At 44.4% G+C, this 20,636-nt stretch overlaps 1 long non-coding RNA gene across 1 annotated transcript in view; it reads right to left on the bottom strand.

Annotated features, from left to right (window-relative positions):
• LOC137217368 (uncharacterized) overlaps positions 1-20,636 on the bottom strand; it is a 60,875-nt gene that overhangs the window by 8,020 nt on the left and 32,219 nt on the right. The window contains exons 4-5 of the long non-coding RNA XR_010940079.1: positions 10,674-10,993; positions 8,514-9,143 (exon numbers count right to left, since the gene is read on the bottom strand). This is a non-coding gene — a long non-coding RNA (uncharacterized lncRNA). The remainder of the gene's footprint in view (positions 1-8,513; positions 9,144-10,673; positions 10,994-20,636) is intronic.

Genomic DNA, 20,636 nt, shown 5'->3' with positions numbered 1-20,636 from the left:
TGAATATATTTTTCTCCTCTGTTGGGCCATGACTACAGCGGGAGTAAATTAAATGTGCTGATTAATGAATGAAAAACTTTTTGAGGAACCTTGGGAGACTTTGAACTTACGGCTAACTAAAGTCTGAAAGTCTTTTGAACATAAAGTTTTAAAACTCATGTCCCATCTCCTCCTTCCCAGGACACTATTCCAACAATGTCTCTCCTGCATCATCAATATCTCCCTTTGACTCAGATCATTCCCGCTGGTTCACACACATGTTCTAGCCACTGCCTTATTTTTTTGCTCCCCTTCTTAGCAAGACCTCTTGGGAGAGCCGTCCATACTTGCCTGTACTTCCTCACTTCTCACTGTCTGAAGCCTGCTCTGATAAGCCTTGTGTCCCCATCATCCTGCTGAAACTGTTCTTGTCAAGGACACACATCATTGCCACTCTTCCAGTGGATGCCTCCATTCTCCTGGAAACATGTTATCTCAGCTTCCATGAAGCCACACGTTTCTGGTTTTCTTTCTCCTTCACTGCATGCAACTTCTCAGTCTCCTTTGTTAGTACTGAAAATTATCTTGTCATGATTATGTTTATTTCTTATTTTCAGTTTTACCCTGTAGATTGGATACTCCAGGTGGCCAGGAACCGTGTTTATCTTGACCACCGCTTAACCTCCATGCATAGAACGTATCAGATGCTCAAATTTTTATTAAATGAATGAATATCTTCTCCATTTGAACTTATATAATTTTGATCCTGAGGATCTTTAAAATTCTTCTTTGTATAAAAAATATTATGACATCTTATATGTATCGTTCTGAGTTTTGATTCTTCTACCTAATATATTAGCTACCCCAACTAGTTTTGGTGAACACTCTCTCTCAATTTCCTCCATCTTGGGGATAAAAATACTGATTCTGGCACTCTTTCTTCCTTCAGGTTGACCTCGACTCATTGATCAGTATTCTCTGAGCATGACTGTTTTCAGCCAGCAGGGTAATCCTTGATTGTGTTGACACCCAGCACACGTTTCTCTATGTTGTCCACAAGGAAATAACAAGTTCTGTTGTGGAAAAAGGCCATTATGAGTTTTGCACACACAAAGTTCTAGGTTGAGTCAGTTGGGGCAGACATCTGTTAATAAGGTGATTTCCAAAATGCAATGTGAACAAGGCCCATTTAAATCCCAGAAAGAGGACTTCCCTGGTGGCACAGTGGTTAAGAATCCACCTGCCAATGCAGTGGACACGGGTTCGAGCCCTGGTCTGGGAAGATCCCACATGCCGTGGAGCAACTAAGCCCGTGTGCCACAACTACTGAGCCTGTGCTCTAGAGCCCACGAGCCACAACTACTGAGCTCACGTGCCACAACTACTGAGCCCACGCACCTAGAGCCCGTGCTCTGCAACAAGTGAAGCCACCGCAATGGGAAGCCCGTGCACTGCAACCAAGAGTAGGCCCTCTCGCCGCAACTAGAGAAAGCCCGCGTGCAGCAACAAAGACTCAACGCAGCCAAAAAAATAAATAAATAAATTTATTTTTAAAAAATCCCAGAAGGAGAAGTAGCAATTATGCAGACCCTGCATATTTCAATGACCACAAACTGCCTCAGGGGGAAGGAACCAGTTCTCGTGCCATACTGACATCAAGGTCAAGGGTACCCACAGTGCAACTGTTTCTGCTCCTCTCATGAGCCCAAACAGTATGTTTTCAGGGCTCTCCTTCTCTCCTCTCCTGGGAATGGCTAGCCCTCTGCTTCAGCTTTTCCTGAAATCCAAAGACGGTGTGGAACATGTCCCTATTCGCCCATCTAGAAGCTTTATCCAGGAAAGCAATGAAGTTGGAAGTGGCGGGGAAAGCGGGGGGCGGGGGGGCAGTAACTACCATGCCGTAATACATGCTGGTTCTCTATGACCATTTCTTTTTTTTTTTTTTTTTTGCGGTACGCGGGCCTCTCACTGCTGTGGTCTCTTTCGTTGCGGAGCACAGGCTCCGGACGCGCAGGCTCAGCGGCCATGGCTCACGGGCCCAGCCGCTCCGCGGCATGTGGGATCCTCCCGGACCGGGGCACGAACCCGTGTCCCCTGCCTCGGCAGGCGGACTCTCAACCACTGCGCCACCAGGGAAGCCCTATGACCATTTCTTTTAAAAATGATCAGAGATCCTAATTATAGAAACTGGAGAAAATATTTGCAAACGATGCAACTGACAAGAGATTAATCTCCAAAATATTCAAGCAGCTCACGGAGCTCAATATCAAAAAGCAAACAACCCAATCAAAAAATGGGCAGAAGAGCTAAATAGACATTTCTCCAAAGAAGATATACAGATGACCAACAGGCATATGAAAAGATGGTCAACATTGCTAATTATTAGAGAAATGCAAATCAAAACTGCAATGAGGTATCAGCTCCCACTGGTCAGAATGGCCATCATCAAAAAGTCTACAAACAATAAATGCTGGAGAGGGTGTGGAGAAAAGGGAACCTTCTTGCACTCTTGGTGGTAATGTAAATTGATACAGCCACTATGGAGAACAGTATGGAAGTTCCTTAAAAAACGAAACATAGAGCTACCATGTGACCCAGGAATCCCACCGTTGGGCATATTTCCAGAGAAAACCATAATTCAAAAGGATAATGCACCCCAACATTCATTGCAGCACTGTATTTACAAGAAATGAAAGCAACCTAAATGTCCATCCACAGATGAATGGATAAAGAAGATGTGGTACATATATACAATGGAATACTACTCGGGCGTAAAAAAGAATAATGCCATTTGCACAACATGGATGGGCCTAGAGATCATCATACTAAGTGTAACTCTACATTTGTAGATGCACTGTCCATGTTGCCAAATATTCCCCCAATGGATTCATGAAATAGAGGTAGGCAGGGTAAGCATTATCAAATTTCTGCAGAAGAGATCATTGAGAATGGGACTGCTGGAGCACCTCAGCCAGGCATATAAGACTTGTGGATGATTAGAAGCAGAACTTGTTGACTGGAGCACATGATGACTCCTTGGCAATTTCCTCTTCCACCTACCACTATCAGCTTCCGGGTAGAAGTGTGACACTGTAACTAGGCGACCTGCTGTTTTCTTTGGAACAAGTGACCTAACTCCTTTGAAACTGTTTCCTCATGCTTGAGAGGCAGATAGGAATACTACTGGCCCATGCTACCTTGTGTGGAACTCTTTTTTTTTTAATATTTATTTATTTATTTGGCTGCGCTGGGTCTTAGTTGCAGCACGCGGGATCTTCGTTGCCGAGTGCAGGATCTTCCTTGCGGAATGTGGGCTCTTAGGTGTGGCACGCATGTGGGATCTAGTTCCCTGACCAGGGATCGAACCCGGGCCCCCTGCATTGGGGGCGTGGAGTCTGAACCACTGGACCACCAGGGAAGTCCCAACCTTGTGGAATTCTGAGGAGGCTCATCAGAAAGTATTTGAAAACACATGGTTTAAGATAAAGCACTGCCTCCAGGCTTATATTTTTCTTGTTTTTGTCATGATTGGTCAAGTCAATCTCTCTCTCTCTCTCTCTCTCTCTCTCTCTCTCTCTCTCTCTTTATTCAAGATGGAGACTCCTGCTTCAATCCAGTTTCATCTTCTGGTGCATCTTCACGTGACCCAAAGGGTCTGTGATTATATCTACAAAGCCCTGAAGAGACCAGGGATGTAAACTGACAGGCTCGAAATCAGGACTCATGATAAAGGAACAGGAGGTGTTCATTCCCAGCTCACCTGCAGATGCTCTAAAGACCAGCTGGACTCTTCCGGCTCTTCTCTGTGTCCCCGATACTTCACTGATGTTTGTTGAATGAAGTAATGAGTGAATGAAGAAATATAAAGAGCAGACACACCTGGGATCAAACCTCACCCTGGGCCTTTATTAGCTGAGCCTCAGTTTCCCAATCTGCAAATGGAAGACGATCCACTCCTTGCAGGGCTGGGAGGAGAATTTCAATCAGCTGCTTGGTATCCTTCTCTTTTTTACATTCAATTTACCCTCAGTTTCCCTTTTCACAATGGTATCTGCTTTACATTTTGTTCTTTCTTTTCAATTTTTGCTCCTTGTCAAAGGCAGAAACAAACTAGGAGGTAGATATTCTGCCTTCTCTCTGCCATCAGATCTGCCCCAAACCGGACTTCTCTCCAGTCTGTCCCTTCTTTGTCTAGTCAGGAGTTGAAAAATACCCTTTGTGCTTTGTGGGTCACAAATAAAAGCAGAGCGCACACAAGGCTAAAATATTAGCATATCAGTCCACCTACATAATGTCCTTTTTTTTTTAACAAGGCAATCAAAAACCTTAATTCGAATTCTAAAAACTGTTACATTTCCTTTGATTTCTTAAAATGCCACTGAATTTGAGATAAAGAATCAAAATCCTTTAGCAGAATTACATTGAAGTCTCTCTTTATCTCCAAACAGGTCACATTTGGGGAGCAATTTCCCAATATGTAAAATGAATAATGATGGCTTTAGAATAATCATAATTACCTCCCCGAAAGAGAACTTCATCTCAGTTAATTTTTTTTCTTTGTATAGTCAAATGACTGATTCTGAAGCAATTATACAGCAATGCATTCTTTTTTACAACTGAATAGCACGCCCATTAGCCCTCATAGTTCCCTGTGTTTGCCTGCCCTGCTGGCATTTGAAAACAGTGGTTTTGTGATTTAAACCTATCAAGCAAAATGCCATCGAGGAGCCAATTTGCTAATCGACCTTTCAGTGTGTATGTCTCTGTGCCACAGCAAAGGGCCAGGAAAAAAATATGTAGGCGTGGGCTGCTGAGGTACGATTAATCCTCTCTCTGCATTTGGTTTCCACTTTGTTAAGGAGTCTGCTGTGGGAGCAGATTGGCCGTTTTAAAAAGCCAGCCTCCTTTTCCCCTCCACAGCAGCTGTGCACACGGTTTCTTTGCCTCCCCTGGGTCTGTCTTTGGGGCCAGGTCCTTGGAGATGCATCTCCCCACCTCTTCCTGGTGCCTGTTGCATTGTCTCACCTCTCTGCTGGTCCAGTGGAGCCCGGCTCCCTCCTTGGAGAAGTTAAATGTCACACCTTAGTAAGAAGGGCAAGTGGTGACGGGGTGCTGGTGAAAACATGCACAGCTGAGAGATGAGACCTGGTGATTCAGCCGACAGCATGGGTTTGAAGTCAAGTAGACTTGGGTACAAATCCAGTTCATTAAAGCTGCGGGGACTTCAGATGAGTGACAACCCACTTTGAGTGGCCTTCCTCCCCCGCAGAATGGGAGGGGAATCATGCCTCTCCTGGAAGATTTGTTGTGAAGATGCAGTGAGTTAACGCACTTAGAGAGCGTAGTGCACAGCCTCGCTTTCAGTAAGTGCTCCATAAACACTGACTACATCTCCACAGCAGCCGGAGTGGCCCTGGGCGGACCCAGCGCAGGTGAATCCTGCCTCATCTTCACTCCTTATGCCTGGCATCTTCAGAAGGCTTTGTTTATTGGTGCACTTTAGTTTGTGTGTGGGGGTGTGTTTGTGTGGAACAAGGACACCTTCCTGCTGGACAGCGCCCTCCCACTTCTGCCCCGTGTACATGGAGATTATGTAGGGATGGGTACAAGTGTACGCACTTCCACGTATATCGACAACTCTTCCCTTTTGTTAGCATCCAATGGTGTTTCTCTTGGTTGTCTCATTTCGTTAAGCATTTATCACAAGTAGCAGCGATTTATTTCTAGAGCGAAGTTCTAAAGCCAGCATTAATTTCAATTTTCTTTTGGAGAGCTTTGTCTCTCTTCTAGGTCAAACCATCCAGCAGCTTACGGCTGCCCACAGTGGGGGAAGGGAGCAGGCATGTCCTTGCATGTAGAAAGGGGCATTTGAGATGGGGGATGAGTGCCCTGATGCAGCCTGGTGGCTTTGACAGAAGCCACTGGCTGCACAGACCAGCTCTCCCACGCCCACCCTGTCCTTGGCTCGGACCACATGGCAGTTGTCTGCATTGCTGCTCCCACATCTTACTCATTATCACTGACTGTTCTCAATCTGTCTTTTTCTGATTTTCCTTTTCTTATTCCTCTACCTCCTCAATTTTTTTTTTTTTTTTTTTTACTTCCATTTGCTCCCCTGATTCCCACCAGTCCCAGGCTGATGACATGCTTCGCTTGGCAAGTTTCCCCGTCTCCTGCCACGCTCCCTCCATGCCAACCAGGCCAATACTGCAGAGAGAGCTGGGCGGCCCTCTCAGGCTCGTCGGTGGGATGGAGCCTGCGGTAGCGTTGCCACGGGTGGACTCTTCCAAGCCCTTTCTGCTTTTCTGGGGGATGAGTCTAAGTGATGGTGTGTGTCCAGTGGTCCTGAGGAGAGGCAGTCCATGCTCTGCGTGAACATCTCCTCTGCGTAGCCAGTGGGCAAAGCCCTGGTGGCCCCAGCGACCAATCTGATGGTCATTCGTGTTAACCGACTCAGGACAGTGAGTGATGCCATGAATTGATGAATTAGTACGTACAAGGGGGCCGCAAAGTCTTTCTCTGCCCCTGACCTGCTAGACAGGAAGGAGTTCCCACTCTCGGGGCCACTTAGGGTAAGTCTGTGCCTGAGTGAGACTGGCAGCCACTCGGTACAATCATCTGCGGATTCTTGTGGAAGGGTAGGCTCCTGACCTCCTGAATCAGAAGTTATCTGCCAGGGAATATGGATCTTAACAAGTTTCTTGAGCCCCTGCTACTCAGACAGCGGACCTGGAATTTAGCAACATCGGCCTCATCAGGGAGCTTGTTAGAAACGCAAATTCACAGCTTCATCCTGGACCTCACGGATCAGACACTTCGGAGGCAGAGCCTGGGGCTCTCGGTGATCTGATGCCTGCGAATGATAGGCTGGGCAAGGTCGTGTGCTAGTTTCCTCTTGCTGCTGTCACAAATCATCACAAGCTTAGTGGCTTAAAATGACACAAATCTATTGTCTTACAGTTCTGGAGCTTAGAAGTCTGAAATCAGTTTCACTGAGATAAAGTCAAGGAGCTGGCAAGGCTGCGTTCATTCTAGAGGCTCCAGGAGAGAATCCACTTCCTTGCCTGTTTCGGCTTCTCATGGCTGCCTGTCCATTTCTTGGCTTGTGGCCCCTTCCTCCTTCGTCAGTCTATCACTCCAGCCTCTGCTTCTGATATCACGTCACCTCTCTCCCATCTTCCTGCCTCCCTTTTATAAGAACCCTTGTGATTACATTGAGCCCACCAGGATAATCCAGGATAATCCCCCAGCTCAAGACAATTTAATCACGTCTGCAAAGTCCCTTTTGCCATATAAGGTAACATTCATAGCTTCCCAAGGATTAGGTTGTGGACATATTGGGGAGGGGCATTATTCAGCCTTCCACAGGCATATCTAACGAAGTCCTTGTCAATGTGTAATTGTTACCTGACAACCAGTGCACCAGTGTTTATGGTCCTATTACGCTTACACATCCTATTAACCCATGCAGTTCCAGAGGCGAGTGAGGGCACTCCCTGAGGGTCCCGTTGAATAAGTGCTTCACTGTCTGGGCACTTCACATGGCTTGTCCTGTTGATTCCTCAGGCAATCCCGTGAGCCGGAAGGGTTGTTAGATCATTCCTATTACACGGTCACTTGAGGAAATCGGTTGAGGATACCAGGGCACTGGGCACATAAATGACTCACCCACACTCACAGAGCTGACACAAGATGAGGGCCGTGTGAGGCAGCCATTCTCACTAAAGCCACGTAGGGGATGACTTTGCTGTGGTCCATGGATGGAGCCTTTTTATTCCAATCGGAACAGTGCTTCTCACATTGTAGTGTACATCAGAATCACCTGGAGGCCTTGTGAAAACATAGGCTTCTGATTCAGCCGGTCTGGGGTGGGGTCCATGAATCTGTATTCTCATAAGCTGTAAATGCTGTTTACAATAGCCAAGACATGGAAGCATCCTAAGTGTCCATCAACAGACGAATGGAGAAAGAAGATGCGGCATGTATATAATATGGAATATTACTCAGACATGAAAAAGAGCGAAATAATGCCGTTTGCAGCAACATGGATGGACCTAGAGATGATCATACTGAGTGAAGTAAGTCAGACAGAGAAAGACAAATATCATATGATATCACTTATATGTGGAATCTATACAAATGAACTTATTTACAAAACAGAAACGGACTCACAGACTTCAAAAACAAACATGGTTACCAAAGGGGGAAGGTGGGGGAGGGATAAATTGGGAGATTGGGATTGACATGTACACACTACTATATATATAATAGATAATCAATAAGGACCTACTGTGTAGTGCAGGGAACTCTCCTAAATACTCTGTAATAATATACACGGGAAAAGAATCCAAACAAGAATAGATACATGTATATGTATAACTGAATCAAGATGCTGTACACATGAAACTAACACAACATTGTTAATCAACTATACTCCAATATAAAAGAAAAATTAAAAGAAAAAAAAGCAGAGCTCTCTCCGGCTGGTGAGAGAAAAGGAAGGTGGAGAGACTGGAGGCCTGAGAAGAACTCACCTTGCCATTGCTGGCTGGAAGATGGTGGAGGCCAGGTGAGAATGAACGTGGGCCGCCTTACAACGCTGAGACAGAGGCTCCCGGCTGACACCCAACGAGGAATGGGAACCTCCGTCCTAAATCCACAAGAACTGAATTCAGCCAACAACCAATGAATGAACTTCAAAGCATGTTCTTCCCCAGAGCCTCCAAAAAGGAATGTAGGCCTGCCAATGTTTTTTTTTTTTTTAATTAATTTATTTTTGGCTATGCTGCGTCTTTGTAGCTACGTGGGCTTTCTCTAGCTGCGGCGAGTGGGGGCTACTCTTCGTTGTGGTGTGCGGGCTTCTCATTGCAGTGGCTTCTCTTGTTGCAGAGCACGGGCTCTAGGCGCGCAGGCTTCAGTAGTTGCGGCACGTGGGCTCAGTAGTTGTGGCTCGCGGGCTCTAGAGTGTAGGCTCGGTAGTTGTGGCGCACGGGCTTAGTTGCTCCGCGGCACGTGGGATCTTCCCGGACCAGGGCCGAACCCGTGTCCCCTGCATCGGCAGGCGGATTCTTATCCACTGCGCCACCAGGGAAGGCCCTGCCAATGTTTTGATTTCAGCCAGTCAGATCCTGGCCAGAGGATCCTGGACTCCTGACCTACAGAAACTATGAGATAACACAATTGCATTGTTTTAAGCCACTAAGTTTATGGTCATTAGTTATGTAGCAATAGAAAACTGACACGGAATACTCACAGGAACCAACAAAACACCACTCTCTGGTTGATAACTTTGACTATGGCTAACTCTGCATGTCAATAAAGCTACTAATAGAAAGGAAAAAACTCAACAAGGTGCAAGTAGCTGTGGGCTGTGAATAGACCACTGTGATAACATGAATAATGGCCAGCCCCAAAGATGTCCACAGTCTCATCCCCAGAGCCTGTGACTATGTTGACAGCAGGGTCAGAGTCAGACAAAGGAGACGTGCGGACAGAAGCAGAGGTGGGAGTGATGCTCTTAGACAAGGCAGGAAGGATGCGCCCCTGAAGCCTTTAGAAGGAACGCAGCACCTTGACTTTAGACTTCTGACCTCCAGACTGTAAGAGAATAAACTCGTGTAGTTTTAAGCCACTGCATTCATGGTACTTTGTTACGGTAGTGACAGGAAACTAGTACAACCGCTCTGCGAACAGCGTGGCAATTCCACAAGCAGCATACAAAGGCCATGAGCAACCTGAGGGATGCTGAGAAGAAAAGCCTCTCCACATTTTAGTGTCGGAGACAGACTTCAGAAAGTTCAGGTGAGTTATTGCCTGATGAAAGCCCTTGGGAGAGAGGGAGGAAGTACGGTATATTTCACAGAAAAGGGCTCCTGACTCTTGATTGCTTTATTCTGTGAAAACCAATAGCTAAGTGGCAATGTGTAGAAAGGGAAGGAATCACTGATTGGTTCCAGGGATACGTGAGCTGAACTCAAGTCACTTAACAGGGACAATAAAGAGGCCATTCTATTCACTCTAAGTATTCTCACCAAAATTTTTTTAAATTTAAATGTGGTGAAGTATGTAATGATATAGAAAACTGACATATCCTCAAGCTTATGTACTTGAATAACAGCATCTTTGGGAGAAAAGAAAACCCTAGGGGAAGTTTGGCTACGTGGCTCTCCGTGGTACCAATTTATAGGAACCTCTTCCTGACTTTAACAATCTTCAATCCGTGTTTTTGTCTGCTTTTGGTTTTGACTTTTAGCCAGTCTCTCTCAAGAAACTCTTAGACCCTTTGCCACTCAAAGTGTGGTGCACAGACCACCAGCATCAGCATCACGTGCAAGCTTGTTAGAAATGCAGAGCCTCAGACCCAGCCCAGACCTGTTGACTGAGATCCCACATTTGAACAAGATCTCGTGTGATCTGCACGCAACAGAAGATACAGGCAGTAGACCATAGTCATAGTTCTTTTCTATAAGGAAAAAGCACCATTTTAATTCTTGTAATGATTAAAAAACTTTTAATTATTTTATCTTAAAAGTATTAAAAGCTCATTTCGGAAAAATGGGGAAAAAGAAAAAACCACCTGCTCTCCCAACATCCTAATGTCACTGCTATTTTTATCTGTGTACATTTCCACACACATACATTGTATCTCCACATCACACTCTTCATTCTTTTTTTAAAAAATCTTATTTACTTACTTATTTATTTTTGGTTGCATTGGGTCTTCGTTGCTGTGCACGGGCTTTCTCTAGTTGCGTCGAGCGGTGGCTACGCTTCGTTGCAGTGCACAGGCATCTCATCGTGGTGTCTTCTCTCGTTGCGGAGCTCGGGTTCTAGGCGCGTGGGCTCAGTAGTTGTGGCACACGGGCTTAATTGCTCCGCGGCATGTGGGATCTTCCGGGACCAGGGTTCGAACCCGTATCCCCTGCATTGGCAGGCGGATTCTTAACCACTGTGCCACCAGGGAAGCCCCCGACACTCTTCATTCTTTTGAAAGGTTTTTTTCACTGATCACAGTCTGAAAACCACAATTTTACCACCATTACTTCAATGGCTTTATGAGAGTGGAATGATTTATTTCACCATTCCCCAATTTGGGGCAATTTTTCACTAATCTAAGGAATATTGTGATAAACGTCTTTGTGCACATATATAGCTTTTGTCTAAATTGAAGATTATTTCTTTAGAGTGGATTTCCAAAAGTGGAATTAATGGGTCCTTGGTAATAAACACTTCAAAAAAAGCACACTTTAAGAAATCAGCAGTACATTGTTTGAGTGTTTGAGTGTGTGTGTGTGTGCGTGTGTGCGTGTGTAAACCAGGAACTTGTTTGGGGAGCACAGAAATGTAATCTTTTTCATCTAGACTCTGCAACAGAGTGATAATATCTCACCTCTGTCTCTTGAACAACTTGGCCTGGGTTCAGCCTGTGAAAATGATTCTGGCTCTAGGCGATGCCTGGTGACACTGCTGTGAGGAACCACTCGCTCCCAACCTGGGATTCTTGTTTTCTAAGACACCGTCCTCGGCTGTCAGCGTTATTCCACAACAAAGTGGGTTATAAGGTGTGCTTGCCCCATTGATCGTTTACGCCAACAGGACTGGTCCATGGAAATAGATGGGTACCATTTTTAACTGTTTTGATGGATCATATTAGAAAGTAGCAGTGGTTAAGTCATCATCATTTGATTTTTGTCCCTTCATTTTTTTTAAATTGACGTATAGTTGATTTACAATGTTGTGTTAGTTTCCGGTGTACAGCACAGTGATTCAGTTATGCATATATATCTTTTTCAGATTCTTTTCCCTTATAGGTTATTACAAAACACTGAGTATACTTCCCTGTGCTATACAGTAGGTCCTTGTTGGTTATCTATTTTATATATGTCCCTTCATTTTTCACACCTGTCAGAAAGCAAAAGTGGGACAAAGATTTGGGTTTTTTCTGGTGCCCCCTTTTTTATTTTTGTTTTTTGCAGTATGCGGGCCTCTCACTGTTGTGGCCTCTCCCGTTGCAGAGCACAGGCTCCGGACGCGCAGGCTCAGCGGCCATGGCTCACGGGCCCAGCTGCTCCGCGGCATGTGGGATCTTCCCGGACCGGGGCACGAACCCGTGTCCCCTGCATCGGCAGGTGGACTCTCAACCACTGCACCACCAGGGAAGCCCTGGTGCCCCCTTTTTTAAAGTGTACAGTTTCAATAGTTTTAAATAACAACCATCACCACAATCAATTTTATAACATTTGCATCACCTCTAAAAAATCCCTGGACCAAACAGCAGTCACTTCCAATTGTCCCTCAAGCCTCCCCCATCTTCATCCCCCAGACAATCACTAATGGACTTTTTGTCTCTAGAGAGTAACCTATTCTGGATATTTCTTAAAAATTGAATCATACAATATGTGACCTTTTGTGACTGGTTTCTTTCACTTAGCATAATGTTTTTAAGGTTCATCCATGTGTTAGCATGTGTCAGATTTCATTCTTTTTATGGCTGAATAATATTTCAGTGTATAGAGAGACCGGCTTTGTTTATCCATTCATCCGTGGGTGGACATTTGGGTTGTTTCCAGTTTTGGGCTATTATGAGCAATGCTGCTATGAACATCCATGTGTAAGTTTCTGTGCAGACGTATGTCTGCATTTCTCTTGGGTAGATATCCAGGAGTACAATTGCTGGGTGGTATGGTAACTCTTTGTTTAACTTTTTGAGGAACTGCCAGACTGTTTTCCAAAGCAGCTGCACTATTTTCCCACCGGCAGTGTATGAGGGTTCCATTTTCCCCCCCATCTTCACCAACACTTGTTACTGTCTGTCTTTTATATTACAGCCATCCTAGTAGGTGCGAAGTAGTACTTGACTGTGATTTTGGTTTGCACTTCCCTCACGGTTAATGGTGTTGAACCTCTTTCATTATTTATTAGCCATTTGTCTACCTTCTTTGAAGAAATGTCTCTTCACATCCTATGATGTCTATGATGTCACATCTTCTGTCTATTATTATTTCCCTCCTATTCTGTGGGTTGTCTTCACTGGTACACGTTTTTTAGTCTACACATAAAAGAAGCTATAGCATTTAGAAATTTGCTTTTGTTTTTCTTTCAACCATAAATTTCTGGTGTGCACGCACACATGTGTGTGCCTGTGTGTGTTAAATCCAGACATTAAGCAGCATTTTAAAATGGAGTCCCAGAGCAGAAGAAGACCTGTCTGACCTGTTTGTCTGATTAGGACGGTCTGATTCTTACAGTGAGTGAAACGGAAGCAACACCACAAATGAGAATTTATTTTCTCCCTCCTGTGCCCCCTTAGCCTTCCTACCTAAACACAGCTCTCCAGAAATGGAGGAATGGCAAAAAGAAGTAATAAATCCTCCACATTTTAGCAGGATCATCTTGCAAACAACAACGTAATACCCCAAATGGGAGGATGAGTCCATCAACTGAGCCTGGTGAAATCTACTGCAGAATAAGTTCTTAATGGAAAAAAAATAATAAAATGTGTCAGGAAATTAGTCCCACATTGACAGGAAATAGGAATGTTCCATGTGTTGGACAAATGGTCCTTTCTGAAGAAAAGTGCCGATGTTTTTTTTTTACTAATGACACATGTATGAAGGTTGATTTAAAATGATAGCTGAGCATCTGAAGAAAAGTGCAGATGCTGTCCCCCAAAGGCCCTTGCCATATAACAGAGCAGTGTCAGGAGAGAGATGGATCTAGAAGGCCCTTCCCCTTCTTCCCTGTCTGCACACATCCCTGCCACCCAACCCTCAAGTACGGTCAAGTCTCACCTCTCTCCTGCATCCTCCCCAGACCCTCATCAGCCTACATACATGGCCTTGCTCTAACCCTAACCCTAACCGCCTCCACAGCATCCTGGCCTCCCACACAACTCTGGACTTAACTCTCTGCTTCCTCAGACTGTTTTCTCTGTTAACACTTGTCTCCCCATCTCCCTGCAAGTTCCTAAGGCCTGAAGCTGTCGTTCCTTATACACAAAGGAGGACATCTGTAAGTGTTTGTTAAACTGAGTTACATTATGGTCCGGAAGAGGAGGCAATGCCGCTGGGTCAGCTCAAAGCATCTCATATGGTTGCGTGTGGCCACGGCTGGCAGGGCTGCTGGCAGAGGAGGGGAACAGCAGGCCCGGGGGCCGCTGCTTCTGTCGCCTCACTACTTGGCTCTTCCTATCTGCCTCTTCCCTTCCTGTGCCTCTGCTTTCCATTTGTGTCTTTTTTTATTTTTTTTTAATTCGCTATCCTTCCCACTTAATGATAAGAAGAAAAATGACAGTCACAGAACTCAAAGAATAGCAAAAGGGAGAAAGGCCCGAATTATTGGTTTGGTTCCTTTTCATCTTTTCTTTCTTTTGTCTTTTCTTCTTTTCGTTTTGTAAAATTTGGCCAAGTGAGGTTTGGAAAATTTGTATCTACTTAGAACTGTAGATGGTAGATTTTTGCACATATGAATGCCTAGTTCATAATGAAGGGATGTTTGAGAAATGTTATTATTATCATCACAATTAGCAATGTCCGCAAATCTATATAGGGCTCTGTTTAACTTAGGCTGATTCAATAGTCTAAAATCTCAGAATTAAATTCACTATCAGACAGAAGGAAACCAATGCGTTGCTCTGTCTGACAGTTTTCCTAACACTCATCAGGGCAGAGTTTCCTAAAACGCTACAGACTCCTACCCTGCAAAAATGCTGGCTTCATTTCTGGCAGACGATGAAAACCAAAATCCAACTCAAAAACAGAAATTGGGAGCCATAAGGCTGGTGTGATATCAAATCCAGAAATGAGTGTGGATATCAAGGAGTCTCCACTGGCACTCTTGTGGTTTAGCCCTGGCTCACGGGGCTTTGAGTCCGGCCATCCGGTGTTATCAACAGCCGTGTTATCTATGTTATCTCTTGGGGGAAATGGCATGTTTCAGAATTAGCAAGAAATGATGCTGTAGGGCTTCCCTGGTGGCGCAGTGGTTGAGAATCTGCCTGCCGATGCAGGGGACACGGGTTCGAGCCCTGGTCTGGGAAGATCCCACATGCCACGGAGCAACTAGGCCCGTGAGCCACAACTACTGAGCCTGTGCATCTGGAGCCTGTGCTCCGCAACAAGAGAGGCTGCAACAGTGAGAGGCCCGCGCACCGCGATGAAGAGTGGCCCCCGCTTGCCGCAACTAGAGAAAGCCCTCACACAGAAACGAAGATCCAACACAGACAAAAAATAAATTAATTAATTTAAAAAAAAGCTTAAAAAAAAAAAGAAATGATGCTGTAGCAAAAGGTTCCATGAAATGTATCTATTTCATGAAATGTATGAAATGTATCAGTGTGAGAATCTGCTGATTTTACAGAGGGCAAGTGGGGGAAAGGAACATCATGGCCCTGAGAAATCCTCATTATCTTGCTTTGAGAACCTTCCAATGAAAATAGAAATAGGGCTTCCTTCCAGCAGAAGCCTTACAATTAGCTTCTTCCATTTTCATAGAGTGGAAACAGCATTCTCTTAGAACTTTTTTTTTTTTAGCATAAAAGTCTTGGTTATACGATGTAACAATGATAAAAGAAACAACAGGGGGGAAAAAATGGACCCAAGACGCTGAGATAAAAGGCATGGCACAATTTTTCTATTTGATGTTTTCTGAAAAGTATCATGATCTGACCGGCTTTTTACTTCTTTTCATCCTCATGATGGTTGAGGCCCTGATTGTAGCAATCAAAGTCGAGTGGAGTAACAGTTGAATCAGCTCCCGGGATAACGCAGCTCTAGGAGAACTGTGGAGCTCAGAGCTTTCAAAGTAATCTGCATCAGAATCAGGCGGACGTGCTAGTTGTCAGGGAGATGATCGGTGTGGGGATGCCGTGACTCCTGGCCAGGGAGGCACCCAGGTTATTTCAGTCTTGACTCTTGTGTTCTTGTGTGTCATACCTTACAGCTCTAAGAAGGCCAGTGGAAGAAACCTCAGGGCTTGTCTGTCTCTAGATTAACAATTTCTGATGCTGCAAAGAAGCCAATCAGGGGGCTTCAGTGGCTTATTGAAATACTGAGGAGCTGGAGGGCATCTCTTCTATACTCACTGATCTTCAGCCAGATGGCCATCTCGCTGTGAAAGGCAGTGAGCGTCAGGAAACAGGAACCCAGCCATCCGGGAACTTACAATCAGAGGTTGGCTTTTGAAAAAGTACCTCGACTGACTCACCTCATGCAAGGATGATCTTATGTAAAGAGCGCTTTCGTGTCACTGACACCGAGACACCTCAGTCCAAGAGTCACAGCTCTTTAGGATCCTGGGACTCGTAATAAAAAAGCAGGAACTGCCTGGTTCAGAGCACCTTAGGATGGTTATTGGCTCTGTGGCATCAATCACATGGGAGTCAGATGGTATTGCACTGGGTCCATACCCGATTCCGAGAGTGAAACTTTACGAAGGTTTGGCAAATCCCGGTATGGGAGTGTTTTCTCCAGGTTTCTTCTGTCCCCTCCCATTAACGAGGCCACCGGCATAACACAAGCTGAAGTAGGAAAGGGAACCCAATGGCTTGTCCCCTCCTTTCACAGTCCGTGATTCACCCCACGATGGCCTGGGTTTTAAAGATCTCAGGATGCTTCAATGTGAACCGTCAGGATCTGAATTCTTACCCAGCTGGCTGAAAAGCAGCAGAGTCACTCCAAACCAATTTATTGGATAAATATAAGAAAGAGGGAGAGAGCAAGGGAACAAGAGAGTGAGAACGTGGGAGAGAGCAAGACACTCTATGCAGATGTCCAGGAAGCCCCGTGTGTTCAGCCTTGAGGTTTAATTAGTCAGATCCGTCACCTCAACCCCAGACACGTCAGAGCAGCGGTTCTCAGCCTGGCTGCACATTAGAACCCCCCGGGGAGCTTTTAAAAAAGTACAGATGCCCAAGGCCTACCACAGACTAATGAAATCTGAATCTCTGGGGCTGGTTCACAGACATCAGTATTTATTAGATTTCCCATTGCTATAGAATCAGCAGACAACTGAGAACCACTGAATTCGATTTCTGGTAGAGGATTTTGGAGGACCAGGTTGAAAAAGCCCCGCTCTTCTGAGTAGACTCCAATTCTATTGAGATATAAAACCTTGGCATGAGCAGTATCAGGCTCAGTGACCTCAACTTCTTTTTTTTTTTTGATTTTATTTATTTATTTATTTATTATTTGGTTGCACCAGGTCTTAGCTGCAGCAGGCGGGCTCCTTAGTTGCGGCATGCGGGCTCCTTAATTGTGGCATGCGAACTGTTAGTTGCAGCATGCATGTGGGATCTAGTTCCCTGACCAGGGATTGAACCCGGGCCTCCCGCGTTGGGAGCGCGGAGTCTCAACCACTGTGCCACCAGGGAAGTCCCGACCTCAACTTCTTGCTCTTCTCAACATTTTGCATTACCAAGAGAATTACTGGTTCTACGTATGCATGAACACATTTAAGTATATAGTATATAGTCATGTATCTGTGCAAAGAGATTGGTTTATCACTATGTTTCTAGAACCAAAGTACATAATGGCTTCATCTCTATCACAGAGGCATTTGCCTCCTTTTGTGACATGGGCCCTTGAAAACTCATCCTTTCCTTTATTCAGGGAACATGTGTTAAGACTGTCCTGGGTGCTGAAGTAGGTCCACAGAAGATAAGAAAACATGGTAAGCCCGTGGAGCCCAGCCAGGCTGTGGGGGACTAGGGCATAGTCGCATCCAATGAGATGGTGTAACGAGGTGTCCTGGGTGCAAATGGAGGTTTGGGACTAGACGACGGCAACAGGGAAGTGCTAGAAGAGATGACTTTCCTGAGACTTGAGGGCTGAGGAGTAGCTTGTCTGGCAGCTCAGGGTGGAGATGGAATAGCAAGATGGGGGTAGGGTAGGCTCAGAGGCAGGAAAGAAAGAAATCACTCCCTGGGCCTCCATCTTGCCCTCATCTCTAATATACCATTAAGAAACAAGATAAAACAGGGGTGTATAATCCTGTTTCCTCCTCACACAGGAGGTCTGGACACATCACATGGGTGAGTGAGACACAATCCTTACTCTTTAGGAAATTTCAGCCTCATCGGGGGCTCAGAACGATGACCTGGATCACCATGCTTTCCTTTTTGAATGGATTTCCCCAAAAGCAGATTGTTGAATCTGCTATAATTGAATACAAGACAAACCCAGCGAGAGGAATTAAAGCACCTCATTATATATAAGTTTCCAAAACAGAGTGCCTGAGACTTCAACATGGTAATAACACCTTATGGTTGTATATCACTTTGCCATTTATTAGCATTTTTTTAATATAGTAAGTAAACTTTATTTGTTCTTCTGAGATGACACTGCCAACAGTCACAGATTTGCATGCGATACAGTTATGTGTTGACTATTTACAATTTACGGTTATTAGCGTATTTGATCTTCATAAAAGCTTTGTGAGGTAGACGAGACAAGACAGGCAATATTATTCCCACTTGACCCAAAGGGCCAAGTGATGGACCTGGAGTAAGGAAGTAATGAATTGTTCTAGAACTCACACCTTCCTACTCATTATCTCATCTCTACATATTTCTTTCCTTCTGGCTGAATACCAATTTGTCACAAATGTCTCCATGTCATACCATCTAGAAAGAAGAGGAGGCTAGTCCTGGAATAACTCAATTTGAGGAGCGTGTGTTAAATTTAATTCCTAGTCCCCAATTTAGTCTCTTAGCAACCACATATATTTAGTGATGACTACTTCTCTGCCTATAAAGCACACCCCACACGCACTTGGTTTCATATGTACTCCTCGAGCTGGATCATAATTTAACTGCAGCTTTGGTCTAAAAACGCTAATGATTCTTTCATACTCAGAATCTGATTTTTCACCCTCTCTGCTATGCATATGATGTGTGAAATTCTGACACTTTCTCCTTAAAGACTTCTTTTTTCTTTAAGAGGATGATGCTAACAAAGGATATTTTTTTCCTTAAAGGTTGTTTATGGCTTTAGTAAACCTATGGGAATTTATACAGGTACAACCCTTTCGAGGAACAGTTTGACAATGGGTATCGAAAACCTAAAATACATTCTCTGTTTGACTTGCTAGTTTTTCCTCTGGAATCTGTCTTAGGGAAAGCAAATCTAAAACGCAGATCAAATTTTCTGCATAAAAATTTTCACTGATACATTATTTAGTGGACTGGTTGAGTTCAATTTTAGACAGCTATAAAATAGAATATTATGCTTCCATTAGAATAAATAATTCTTTTAGTGGTAAAATACTTATTATATTAGGTTAAGAGATCAAGTGGAACACGAATGCATGTGCGTATTACGAACCTAGCTACGTAAAACCACGTAGATGCGATGGAGACACGCCAAAATGTCAAGAGGAGCTGTATCTGGGAAGTAGCATATAGGTAAATTTTTTCTCCCATGTATATTTTTCTGCTTTTCTCAACTCTTCTGCAATGAGTATGTGTGATTCTTATAAATCAGAAAGAAATGGGCGTTTCAAGACTCTGTTTCTGTGCTGAATATAAGTCCACAAATATCTACTGTGAATATCAGCTCTAAGGATATGTTTCCGGGAGTGAAGCGAGGAGTAATGGAATCGTTCTGGCACTGGCCTCCTTGCTTCGACCCTTGATTCCCTACAGCCTGTTCTCCACACCGCAGCCAGAGGGATGCTCTTAAAATCAGAGAGCAAATTTCACTCTTCAACTCAATGTTCTCCAGTGGTTTCCCACCTCATTAAGGTGGGGTCTTTAGCAGAGCTGACAAAGCCCCGTGGCATCTGCTGCCTCCTTACTACCCACGCTCCCTCTCTCCAGCCACTCAGGCCTCCGCCCTGTCCTTGCCTCAGGGCCTTTGCACTGGCTTTTCCCCTGCTTGGAAGGCTCTTCTCTCAGACATTCTCATCTCAGACATCCACCCCGCATTCCTGATCCCTCCTACTAGATACCATTTTTGCTTTTAACAGGACATATCATCTGTTAACACACTACACGCTCCACTTATTCATCATGGGCCTTAACCTGTAATTGGCAGGTCAGGAGATTGAACTCTCTAGCACACTAATACTGCGACAATGTGCAAATCTGGGGCGGGGAGCAGAGAGATGAGCACATTGTGTATCTGGCCTAACATTTGTCTATTTGTGTATTTATTACAACTGGACATGAAAAGATCCATCGTACAGGTCACCGTATATGACTTAGGTCTCTACTAATTCTGTTTGTCATTGTCGAATACATTACCAACATGGCCCTAATAGAAAGATATACTTTATTTCATTAAAATTTATAGTTAGTTGTTTTTTGAATGGATAGTATATTCACATGGCTCAATAGTCCAAAGATAGAAAGGGGGATACAGTGAAAAACTTCATTTATATCCCTATCTTCCAATTATTTAGTGCCCTTCCCTAGAGACAACTACTGTTAGCAGTTTCTTATGTATTCTTTTAGAGATATTTTATCCTTAGCAAAGCAGATTCATACATAATATACACTTTCCTTTTTAACCCAAATGGTAGCATACTATACACACCACTCCATACCTTGCTTTTATTCTTAGTATATCTAGGCGATCATTCTGAATTAGTACATAAAGAGTCTCCTATTCTTTTCAAAGTGGCATATTATTCCACTGTGTACATGCATCAAAATATACTTA

This window comes from Pseudorca crassidens, chromosome X (assembly GCF_039906515.1).
Source record: "Pseudorca crassidens isolate mPseCra1 chromosome X, mPseCra1.hap1, whole genome shotgun sequence".
NCBI lineage: Eukaryota > Metazoa > Chordata > Mammalia > Artiodactyla > Delphinidae > Pseudorca > Pseudorca crassidens.
Note: the sequence above shows the minus strand (reverse complement) of the source record. Positions and strands in the feature narration are given on the sequence as shown.